Here is an 11,027-nt window from a genome sequence, read left to right as displayed (position 1 = left end):
CTTCTTCCTCTCACGCAATGTGCGCTGTCCCTTCATTCTCTCATCCTCCCCTGTCCCATCCTTCTTCTCCCCAACTCTCTCACCATTCTCTGCCACATACAGTTCCTATACCGTTCTGCACCATCCCCTCACTCTCTCTCGCCCTCTCCCTCTCTCTCCCGCGCTCTCCCTCTCTCTCCCGCGCTCTCTCTCTCTCCCCCCTTTCCCCCTCTCCCTCTCTTTCCCCCTCGCCCTCTCTTTCCCCCTCGCCCTCTCTTTCCCCCTCGCCCTCTCTTTCCCCCTCTCCCTCTCTCTCGCGCTCTTCCTCTCTCTCTCTCGCGCTCTCCCTCTCTCACCCTTCTAACCCCCCCCCCCACTCTCCCACCCTAACTCTTCTTTCTTCCACTCTTCTTCCATCTCTCTAACACCTTGCAATATGTTTACAGTACATTCTGGGATCTGGAATTTAAATCTCACATTAGGCTTTGGTTTTATCTTTACCTTCTCAAAATTTTCAATATCTTCCTTTGGAGTTGACTACATACAGGTCCTATGGGAGGGTCTGGGGCCGTCTCTCACCCTAATCTTTGTTCTGTTACTTGCCTGGTGGATTCAGGTGACCTCTTGGTGAGTTTCCCATTTTCATACGTATGAACAGCGTCTCTCACTGAGTAGACTTAGACCCATCTGTTGGCAGAGGCCACTAGGTGGTGAAGAGCCTACACATATGTTTACAAATATAAAGTCTTTGTTTATTCTTATTTTTTCCTAATTAAGTTTGATTTGGGTCTTTTTTGCAGTATGGAAGATGGGTGTCCGGCGAATCTGTTTCTTGTACACTTGTAGTGAGTTGACTCTCTCCTTAGTGGCACCATTTACAGGTTGTAAAGTGATTGAGTGAGTTGGGTTTTGTTAATATTTTGGCTTTTAGCATTAGTCTAGGGGTGAGATTGGAAGCACTGTGTCTTGTTTTCTTCCTTTGTTCCCTGCATACGTCTCTGACAAAACAACTTTATTCCTAGATCCACCCAATTTGGCACTAGCCCCTATATGTTCCTTTTTCAACAATTCTCAAGAGTCTACAGATGATGAAATTGCTTTTAGGTCCTTAAGGTAACTTGCACAATGGTTCTAACAGTCAGTTTGTGATTTGACAATTGGGAATAAACCCACAATAATATCCAAAACCCTTGCAACCAACTGGAAGGGAGTAAAGTAAAAGATTTGATGCTGTGAGACCCCCGTGGGAGTGTGGACATGTAAACCAGTCACACATGGTAATGTGAACCTAAAGTTTCTGTTGGGTCTTGCTCTAAAATTCTAGAGACACGATCGCTTCTGGCAGCTTCACAATGGTGATTTTTTTTCCTTCTAAACTCTCATTTGTATCCAAACAATTCAGCAGAGGCTGCTTTTGGCAGTTTATTTGAAGTCTTTGCGATCGTGAAAAGATCTGGAACAGTTCTGTTTCCCATTTTAAAATGCCAAAAAGATTCAGAAAGATTGGCAGTTTTTCCCTGAATTGATATTATTCATGTTAGCACTGACTTGGGGAATTCATGCTCGGAGCCGCCAGACCAGGTACAATAACACAGAACAGCTTATCGCTTCAGCTCATCTTACATATTATAAAGAATTTGTTTTCCATTTGTAAACATGATATCATCGCAGTGATGTGTTTATAGAGCGAATTTATGTTCTCTCCTCTTGTTAGAGGCTGTGTACTGTGATCCGGATGCTGTCTAATGACAAAGTGAGAACGATGCTTTTGTTAAATTGTGGATGATACGAACTGAGTAAATGATGAACCGAATTATTTCCGTAAGCAAATTGCACCAACATACTTTAATGTTTGCACCAGGGGAAATATTATTTGTGCAATCATAAATAAATAATGATGCATATTTCTCAGTGCACAAGTAACTGACTGACCACAGACACCCCTGCATACATTTCTGAAAGACAATTAATTAAACATGCTGAAAAAATTCTCACAGTTATCAATGTGTGAACTTTTATTTCTTGTAGTACAAACAAAATAAAGCCAGAGAATGTCCCTTATACTTCTGAATCCAAACTGCCCATTGCACACACATGAGGTGACTCCTTTTTTAGCATATATTGTTGATTAGACAACTTTGCTATTGATTTGAATGTATTTGCCTTATTTTCTAAAACACACTCTACTTTTTTGTTTTGTTTTTCTAAATATTGCACAATGGGTGTCAACAACATTCATTGCAGCTACAGCTTTTTCTCCACTGATTCCTCATTTTCATCATCAGTAGTGGCATACAATGCAACATCAATTATAATGTAATCATCGCACAAAGCATTGGGAGATGCAGAAGCACTGTATGTGCCTTGGCAATACTGACTGGGGAGAAAATTGAAAACTACCTGATCCATTATTGTCGTCATCATCATCATCGATATTTATCCAATCTACTCTCCATCTGACCCTTCTCTCTCTGCCACTCCCTTAATATCATCATTAATTATCTTCAGCATCAGGACATTGCACAATTATCTAATTCTTCAGAGCTAATGCACTGTCTGGTGTATATCCTAGTGTCAACTTCTCTTAAATCATTCAGACGTCTGGTCTGTTTACACTGACAGAAACAGTAAATAGATGTCTTGCGTTTAAACCAAATGCTGCTGTAGTTGGTGCATCTGAGTCAGCATCAACAGTAACACTAAATGAGAGCATAATATCTTTCTGATTCCCAGGTGCTGCTGCTAAAGAAAGAAGGGGGTGATTTTGGATTTTTAATGCTACAAATGCATAACTAAGCTTTGTTCAGCATGACTATTTCCTTATTAGCCTCATTAATTCTAGATAGATATCTTCTTTGTCTGTTCAATGTGTTTTGAGTCTGCATTTTACCACTCTTGTACTGTTTCTGGATGTTTAATTAAAATTATCATTAATAGATTACATTAAAAGATATATCAGAAGTGGTTGCTAAAATATTGAATGATAACTTTCCAGTATCAAACAACTAATTGCAAAACATTAATAATTAAGAAATGTTAAAGAACAAGGACCCAGCACAGTGAACAACAGGTGTGTTAACCACTAGTCAGTGGGGGTGGAAGTGGGGAATGAATAACATAGTAATTCTCTGTACACCAAATCAAGATCAAATTGTATGAATTTCAGCTGCTGTAGAACTCAGATGTAGCTGTACATAGTAAAGTGAATGCGGACAGCAGGGCAGAGAAATTCTCAGACAATGATCACAATAGTCAACAAATAATCACCAGCAGTAGTAATATTAATTGTGGCACATACACCTATTAAAAGTACACCGCTATATCTATGCTGCAGCTGTACCTAGTACAATGCTGATGTGTACCGGTGCAGTACTAACCTGCAGTACTGAGTGTGCAGGGGACACATCATCTTAGTTCATGTGATCATGATGAACATGGAGCCTGACTGACCAGCAATGTGGAAGTGTGACTGACCACAGACACCCCTGCATACATTTCTGAAAGACAATTAATCCAAAGTGCTGTAAAAAATCTCACAGTTCTCAATGTGTGAGCAGACTAGCCTTTGGGCAAAAAATTAATAATCTGTATTTATAGTTATTAGAGGTATTCAAATTTTAACCTAAATTTTCCTGGATTCATGGCCACAAACTTGTTGACTTTGCAACTCACAGTTTAAACAGAAATTGTTGAAAATATTAATTATCTGTTTAAGCCTAAATGGCTGCAATTATATAATAATTTTAATATTTTTTTAACTCAGTGATCATTATGATTATAAATGCTATAAAAGCTTTTTATAAATACAATGTAGTCTTTTAAGCTCGAACCGGCTTAAACATGGTCAAACCTGTTTGAATTTATTCTATCTAAAGTTTAAAAAATTCATCATGAAATTTCAAAATTTGGAGCTACTTCAACGAATAGGTTCAAAACCCACTTTGAAACCAACTGAGCAGCTCTAGAATTAATATCAGCTCTGATACAGGTACACCAAATCAAATTCAATTCAACTCAAATGACAGCTGCTTTTATATATGTAATTAATCATATAGTAATCAATGATTTTTATGGCGCAAACCCACCTGACTCAATAACACCTGAGCAGATCTAAGGAATTCAGAACATATTTTTTGGATTATAAAATGTTCTTTTGATTATCAGAAAAACTATTTCATGGAAAGGTGTTTTTTTAGACTACAGTTTAGACACAATAAAAACTAACATATCTAAATTCATGTTTTGCTAAGAAATGATCGTATTTAAATGTATTTTTGCAGATGCCATGAGAATTATCTTTCATCTAGAAACAAGTTAATCTTGGGAGCAGCTGGAGCTGGTTTCAGTATTGTGCACACCTTTAAAACATTTCAGCATTTATCAGCAATAAACAGCAGATAAAGATTGGAGAAGACACTGTGCGTTCCCCCAGAGGAACCGAGCTCAGCACAGGTAACTCAATAACTTTCGCTAACAGCAAGTCACCGTGTACCCTGCCTTGTAGGCTGTCAGAATCATTTTCTCCAGATCTACCGAAATGCGCTCGCTGCTGAGATGATTTTCTTACAGGGGCTGTCACTGTGGCACCAGAATGTCCTTCCTCCTTTCTCTTTGTATTGCGCTGAAATTAGTTTCATGCTTTTAACTACATTTACTAAATATAGATATGCTTGAAGAGCTTTTGAAAAATGTTCATTTTCAGTTTCTGGAGACAATTACTGCACGTACCAGCACAACGCATTTTATAACTTTTTTTAAAGTAATTGCAGTAAAAATGGATTAAAAATGATCACAGCGTGTACGCAACAGTACACAATATAGCTTTAATGCAAGACATTGCGCTTATGTGGATTGCATTATATTTATTCCGTTGTCAGTCATCAAGCTTAACAAAATGCTCTAAAATAAACTCCACATACATGAGCCCTAATATTATAATCTAATTTATTACTTCTAGTCATTGTTGGCGAGCGAAAACCTTGTAATATAAAGGTCCAGACATTAATTCCAAATTGTATTTGCTGCAGCTGCTAAAAATCTCCTAAGATTCACAAAGCAACCAGCGGATGTGTCCATTAACCGCACTGAGCTTTACCTGCTTACAAAGCATCATACAACCATTTATCGAATGCATGTCGTCCAAACAGACATCATGAACCAGCAGACGCGTGTTACAAGTGGATCTATTGAGGTTTTTGTAGTTATTCTGGGCCTGATTCATTAAGGAACGCAAAACGAACGTATTGTGCATTTTTTTGCTACATTGCATATGAAGCAGGCACATACACGTCCGTTTTCAGCAAGGAGCGGATTTAAAGATACATCTGTTGCTGCCTTCTCTGGCGTAAGGTTTGTTTCTGGGCATGCGCAAAATACAACACATATCGGCATTTATGTTTGTTAATGAATCAGGCCCTAAAAACAAGTGACGGAGATTTTCATTATACATTGTAGCAGAAGCCTATTGTTCTATTGGGATTAAGGATGAAGAATACAAATCCTTTGGTAACATTCCACTTGCCGCCGTAAAATTAAAACAAATCAACTGTTTATGTTGAGATTTTATATGATCAAAAATGTTCATTGCTATAATATTTTGATAACCATTTCTATAATTATCTGCACAGTTAATTTGGGAGCCTTTTCCCGGCTGAGATATTTTTCATATGTTCTCATTCATTGAATCTTTGTTCTGGGAAAATAAAGGAAAAAGACAAATACGGACTATTTTTCAGTGGTTCTGCTTTGGGAGAAGGCAGATAAAACGCCTCCGGAGAGTTGGGGTGAGTTAGTGAGCGAGTGCCTGTCCACCCGCTGCTTACTAGTGTACTCTCTGAAGCTTCAATCATCCAGCATTTACAATTGATTTTTATATATTTTTTGAAATGTAGAAAACAAATGATCTGAATCAGATGAGAAGCTCTTGGGGGGTTTAGCAGTCAGACAGCTCACAACAAAGGTTCCCTATTCCACTAACTCATCTATTTTCCTTTTCCTTATTTATGTGTCACGGAAGCAAGGCTCGGATCCTGTGTAAGCTCATAAACCAATGCTCTATGGGTATAACTGCATCCAATCCACAGAGCAGAGCTGATCTGTGTCATATCCAAGAGAACACTACAAAATACAACAGGAAGGCAACAAACAAAGCAATGTATTTAATGAGCGTTGCAGGGGGCATGTAGAAACCAAAAAACTGAAGTAATCATGGGGAGGAAACCTACCTTAAGTAAAAAAAAGTCCTGCTGTATATCACCACCAGCATCACACGTATCACCAGAACCCCCCCCCCCCACCCCTATGGCATTACTCCATGGCTACTGATGGCATCAACACACCACCATCAACCCCATGACACTCGCCCCCTACCACCATCTGCAACCACCATCACAACTACCATCACCCTTATCATCACCATCACTGAGTCACCGTCACTTCTACAAACATCAGAACCCCCATAACCACCCCCACCCCCACCCCATCCACAAACCTCACTACCAATGTTATCAATGCACCACCACCACTACACTCACCCCACCATTATCACTCTTTCCACCAGCAGTTTGCCCCACAACTATCACTCCTACTACCACCGTAACCCGAAAATCCCACCATCACTCCACCGCATCCACTGATATCACCTTGACCAACACCTACATCACTCCTACCACCACTACTATAATTCATGACCATCATCATTATTAACACCAAAACCTCTACCGCTCCTCACTGCCATCACTTGTACCCCCACCACCACCACACTAAACCGCCACTACCATCTACACTAAAACCCTCAACAACTTGAACATCACTGTCACCTCCTTAGCCCACATCTCATCAACTGGTGTTTTTCATTTTAACAGCACTAAAGTATACAAGTATATATGTCATTTTAAGTAACAAATATAAAATGATATAATTATAAATGTATACAAATATTGTATATACTTTGACTGGGGAACTAACTCAGGCAGTAGCTTTTTGTACATTTTGAAATTACTAATAACTGACAACAATGCAAAATCTGAAAATAATAAACACCTATCCCTCATTCAGGACACTACCTCGCTGACTGGCCCCTTTCTACCAGCTGGGCTGCGTAACACTCTGTATATTCTCTCCCCTGTCTCCTACAGGTCACATTACAGCTTCACACTTCGCTCTCTATTGGGTTCTCGTCTCTGAGCCATCTTCTCTGCTCCTCTCTGGGTCCTCTGCTTCTCTCTGGGTCCTCTGCTCCGCTCCTCTCTGAACCATCTCCTCCACTCCTCTCTGAACCGTCTCCTCCGCTCCTATCTGATCCGTCTCCTCCGCTCCTCTCTGAGTCATCTGCTCCGCTCCTATCTGATCCGTCTGTTTTGTTCTTCTCTGAGCCATCTGCTCCACTCCTCTATGGGCCATCTCCTCCGCTCCTCTCTGGGTCATCTCCTCCGCTCCTTTCTGGGTCATCTCCTCCGCTCCTCTCTGAACCATCTCCATAACTCTTCTCTGAGCCATCTCCTCCGCTCCTCTCTGAGTGATCTCCTCCGCTCCTCTCTGAACCATCTCCTCTGCTCCTTTCTGAGCCATCTGCTCCGCTCCTCTCTGAGCCATCTGCTCCGCTCCTCTCTGAGCCATCTCCTCTGCTCCTCTCTGAGTCATCTCCTCCGCTCCTCTCTTAAGTATCTTCTCAGGTCTCCTGCCTATTGTAGGATACACAGTGGCAGCCAACAGTATGTGTATGTGTGTATATATATATATATATATATATATATATAAACACATGTAAGTGCCCTATTTGATAATTCAGGATTTGTAGATTATGGAGACGGTGTTTAATAAATGATGTTCTGTACTGATTCTCAATACTTCTGTATTGCTCTGTATAATGTGTACTTTCGCTCAATATTCAGTCTACAAGTGCCGCCTACGCACTCTCCATTTTGTGCCTGAATCCCAAAAAACAAATTGTCTCATTCGGCCATTACCATGAATAGAAGCAGCGAACAATTTCTCTGGAATCTGCGATCACTGAGATAATGAGAAAGATATAGATTTTATATCCCTGCAATTTATTCTTCATTGCAGAGGTAGTTATGAGGAGAAAGTGCATTTCTTTTTATCACAATAAATGAAATTTGTCCCAGTAATTTGTTTCCCTCTCAGGTACATGGGTTTCTAGCACTTCGTCTGGAACATTTGCCTGTGATGTCCGAAGAAAGACAATGTAGAGGGCTCGACAAAATCCCTCATAGCAGAGATGTGACGATGACCCCCAGCACCGAGATTAATTTTTCACAGCACATAAATTACATGTAGGTATAATTGTGATATATTCGTCTCCCGCTGATGCTGCTGCTGATTAGTCCGTGTCTGTGGCATATACACAGTTCTGTGACAAAGATGCCACAGACCGGGAGAGGAAGTGTTTAACACAGGTGATACCGCAGCAAAAGATAATAACTAAATAAATTAGCACATGACAGCCTGTTGCTTAAGCACAATACTGTGCAGCTTTAATAACTGGAGCATGCTGGCATCATTGCTATAGGGATCAGAAAAGTCCACAAAAAGTATTAGTCCATGGCTTAGCTGGAGCAGGAAAAGGGAAAAGAGAACCAGCAGATGCTTGATGAGTGTTCTGCTTTAAATTGGGCCACCGATAGGGTCTAGTAATTAATTCTAGGTTTGACATGAACCAACAAGTCTTGGGCGTTTGAACCTTTTATTGAATTGCGCAAGGTGAGCTTACAAATGTGCCAACTGCATCAAGTAATAAATAGAGGGTCAAATCCTGTATGTGACAGCTCTAAATGGGTGTTTTAGTGGAAAGTGCTGTGTGCCCTCTCACAAGCAATGAACGCCCCTAAAAATTCACACTCTCCACTCCATAACCACAGTTTAATAATATTGTTCCGCAAACACAATCTTCATTTTGCACAGGTCTTCCTAACTGGACGCAACCATGCGTTCAGACTACACTCAGCAAAGAGCCTCCTCACTTGGACCACGTCTATCAGACCGTTTCCTCCTCTGCAAATGCTGCCATCTTGCTCTGTCAAACCATACATTTTAGCGGAAATCTAGGCCGCCCCAGAGCAATTCATGTGACATCATCAAACAGGATTGCACACTGCGTCACATCACTTCTGCACATCCTACGTGACCTCATTAGTCAACATATCTCAAGAGGGTTCTCCTGAAAAATGAAACAATTAAAGTGAAAAAATTATATTTGCTGTTTAATATCTTACGGAATTTGAGTTTGTTATCACGGTATAGAACATTTTTAACATAGCGGTTAGGGTCTCTTATACAGAATGCAAAATGGGGGAGGTACAGAGTACATCCTCTTTGGTGGAGCTGTGCTCCTCGATTTGTGGAGGTCTACCTAGATATCTACTAATGTTCATCTACGTGCAGTAGTGCTATAATGAGATTTCATTTAGCAGAGCTAGATTAGTGAAAGGGTTGTAATGGGGATGTTTTTAGAGTCAAAGTGAACTTGAATATTTTGCGCTAGTTCTGAACTTGTCCGTCTATACTTCTACTTCAGGGAGACATCTCCGGAGTGCACCGTACGTGCAGGGTGCTTTGTAATTGAGGTTTGAGGTCCTTATTGTTCATGTGCATCTTGTTAGGGGTGGGGAGATTTAGGGGTTGTCCATTGTTGAATTATTTTTAAAAATAGCAGCATTTGCACATTTTTGAAGGACAACTGACTCTGCTTATTTGTTTCAATCCCACCAACAGCAGTGAACACGTTTAGACAATGCACTAGAATGAGGTCAGCGTTTCAATGGCAGAATTGGATAACCGGACAAGCTCCATCTGCAGATTACACACTGGTGGAGGTTCCGCAGGACAATTTAGATTTACAGTTTTCTGTCCTTAAGTTACAAAATTAAATGACTATTAATCCTCCTTCTTTTTGAATAGCTGCATTATCTCTGCCAAAATTGTTTATTTTTGATTTTTAATAGATGTTCTCTGTCCTTGGGATTGGAGTTTTGGCGACAGTTTATTGTATTTCATTTTTCTGCTCATCGCCATGGACGTGAGGTTGCTGTAGACAGATTGATGCATTATTCTCTGACATTCTTCCTTTTCTTGTTGTATGAATGACAAGTCTGTAAGAGAATTTCTTGGAAATGCAGCAAACTTCTGCCCATTATCTGCTTATATTTTTTTTTTTAACAAAGACGCTAGTTGAGATCACAATGAGTTTCCTGTGTATTTTTCCACCTACATAGGTAATAACACAGACTTCTGATACAACGCGTCCATATTTACTGCATTTGGTAGACAATATTAAACACAGTATGGACTGTAGATTAAGCAAACTTCCCGTGTCCTCAACTTTCAACAAAAAAAAATGAGGATTGACTAAATGTAACCCACTATTGGCACATCGCGTTTTGCACAATGTATGGACTTTGGTTAAACACTTTTTACTCCTGTTTCCCCAGGTTAGGAGAGACAGGTACCAGGCATGTTCAATAAATGTTTAGCCTGAAAGGACCCACTCTCCTTGGATTCTCCAACATCTGTTTAAAACTGGCAGCATGGCTCAGTTGTTAGCACTTCTGCCTCACAGCGCTGGGGTCATGAGTTCGATTCCCGATCATGGCCTTATCTGTGTGGAGTTTGTTCTCCCCGTGTTTTTATGGGTTTCCTCCCACACTCCCAAAAACATACTAGTTAATTGGCTGCTATCAAATAGACCCAAGTCTTTCTCTGTGTGTGTGTATGTGTGTGTATATTAGGGAATTTAGACTGTAAGCCCCAATGGGGCAGGGACTGATGTGAGTTCTCTGTACAGCGCTGCAGAGTTAGTGGCGCTATGTAAATAGCTGACGATGATGATTCAGTTCAGTATTTGGGATGACACGTGTATTGGTGCAAAGCACAAATGTTAGAGGTATGGGCACCAGACCATCTCTTGATGAAGTCCTATCTCTCTTGGCAAGTCAAGCCATCAGCGTTGGATTGTATGGTACTCAATTACACCTGCAAATTGCCTCTCGGAGCTCAGGCTAGCTCGTCTCTTGACTATAGCTAGATACAGG

The sequence above is a fragment of the Mixophyes fleayi genome, chromosome 12, assembly GCF_038048845.1.
Source record: "Mixophyes fleayi isolate aMixFle1 chromosome 12, aMixFle1.hap1, whole genome shotgun sequence".
Lineage (NCBI taxonomy): Eukaryota > Metazoa > Chordata > Amphibia > Anura > Limnodynastidae > Mixophyes > Mixophyes fleayi.
Note: the sequence above shows the minus strand (reverse complement) of the source record.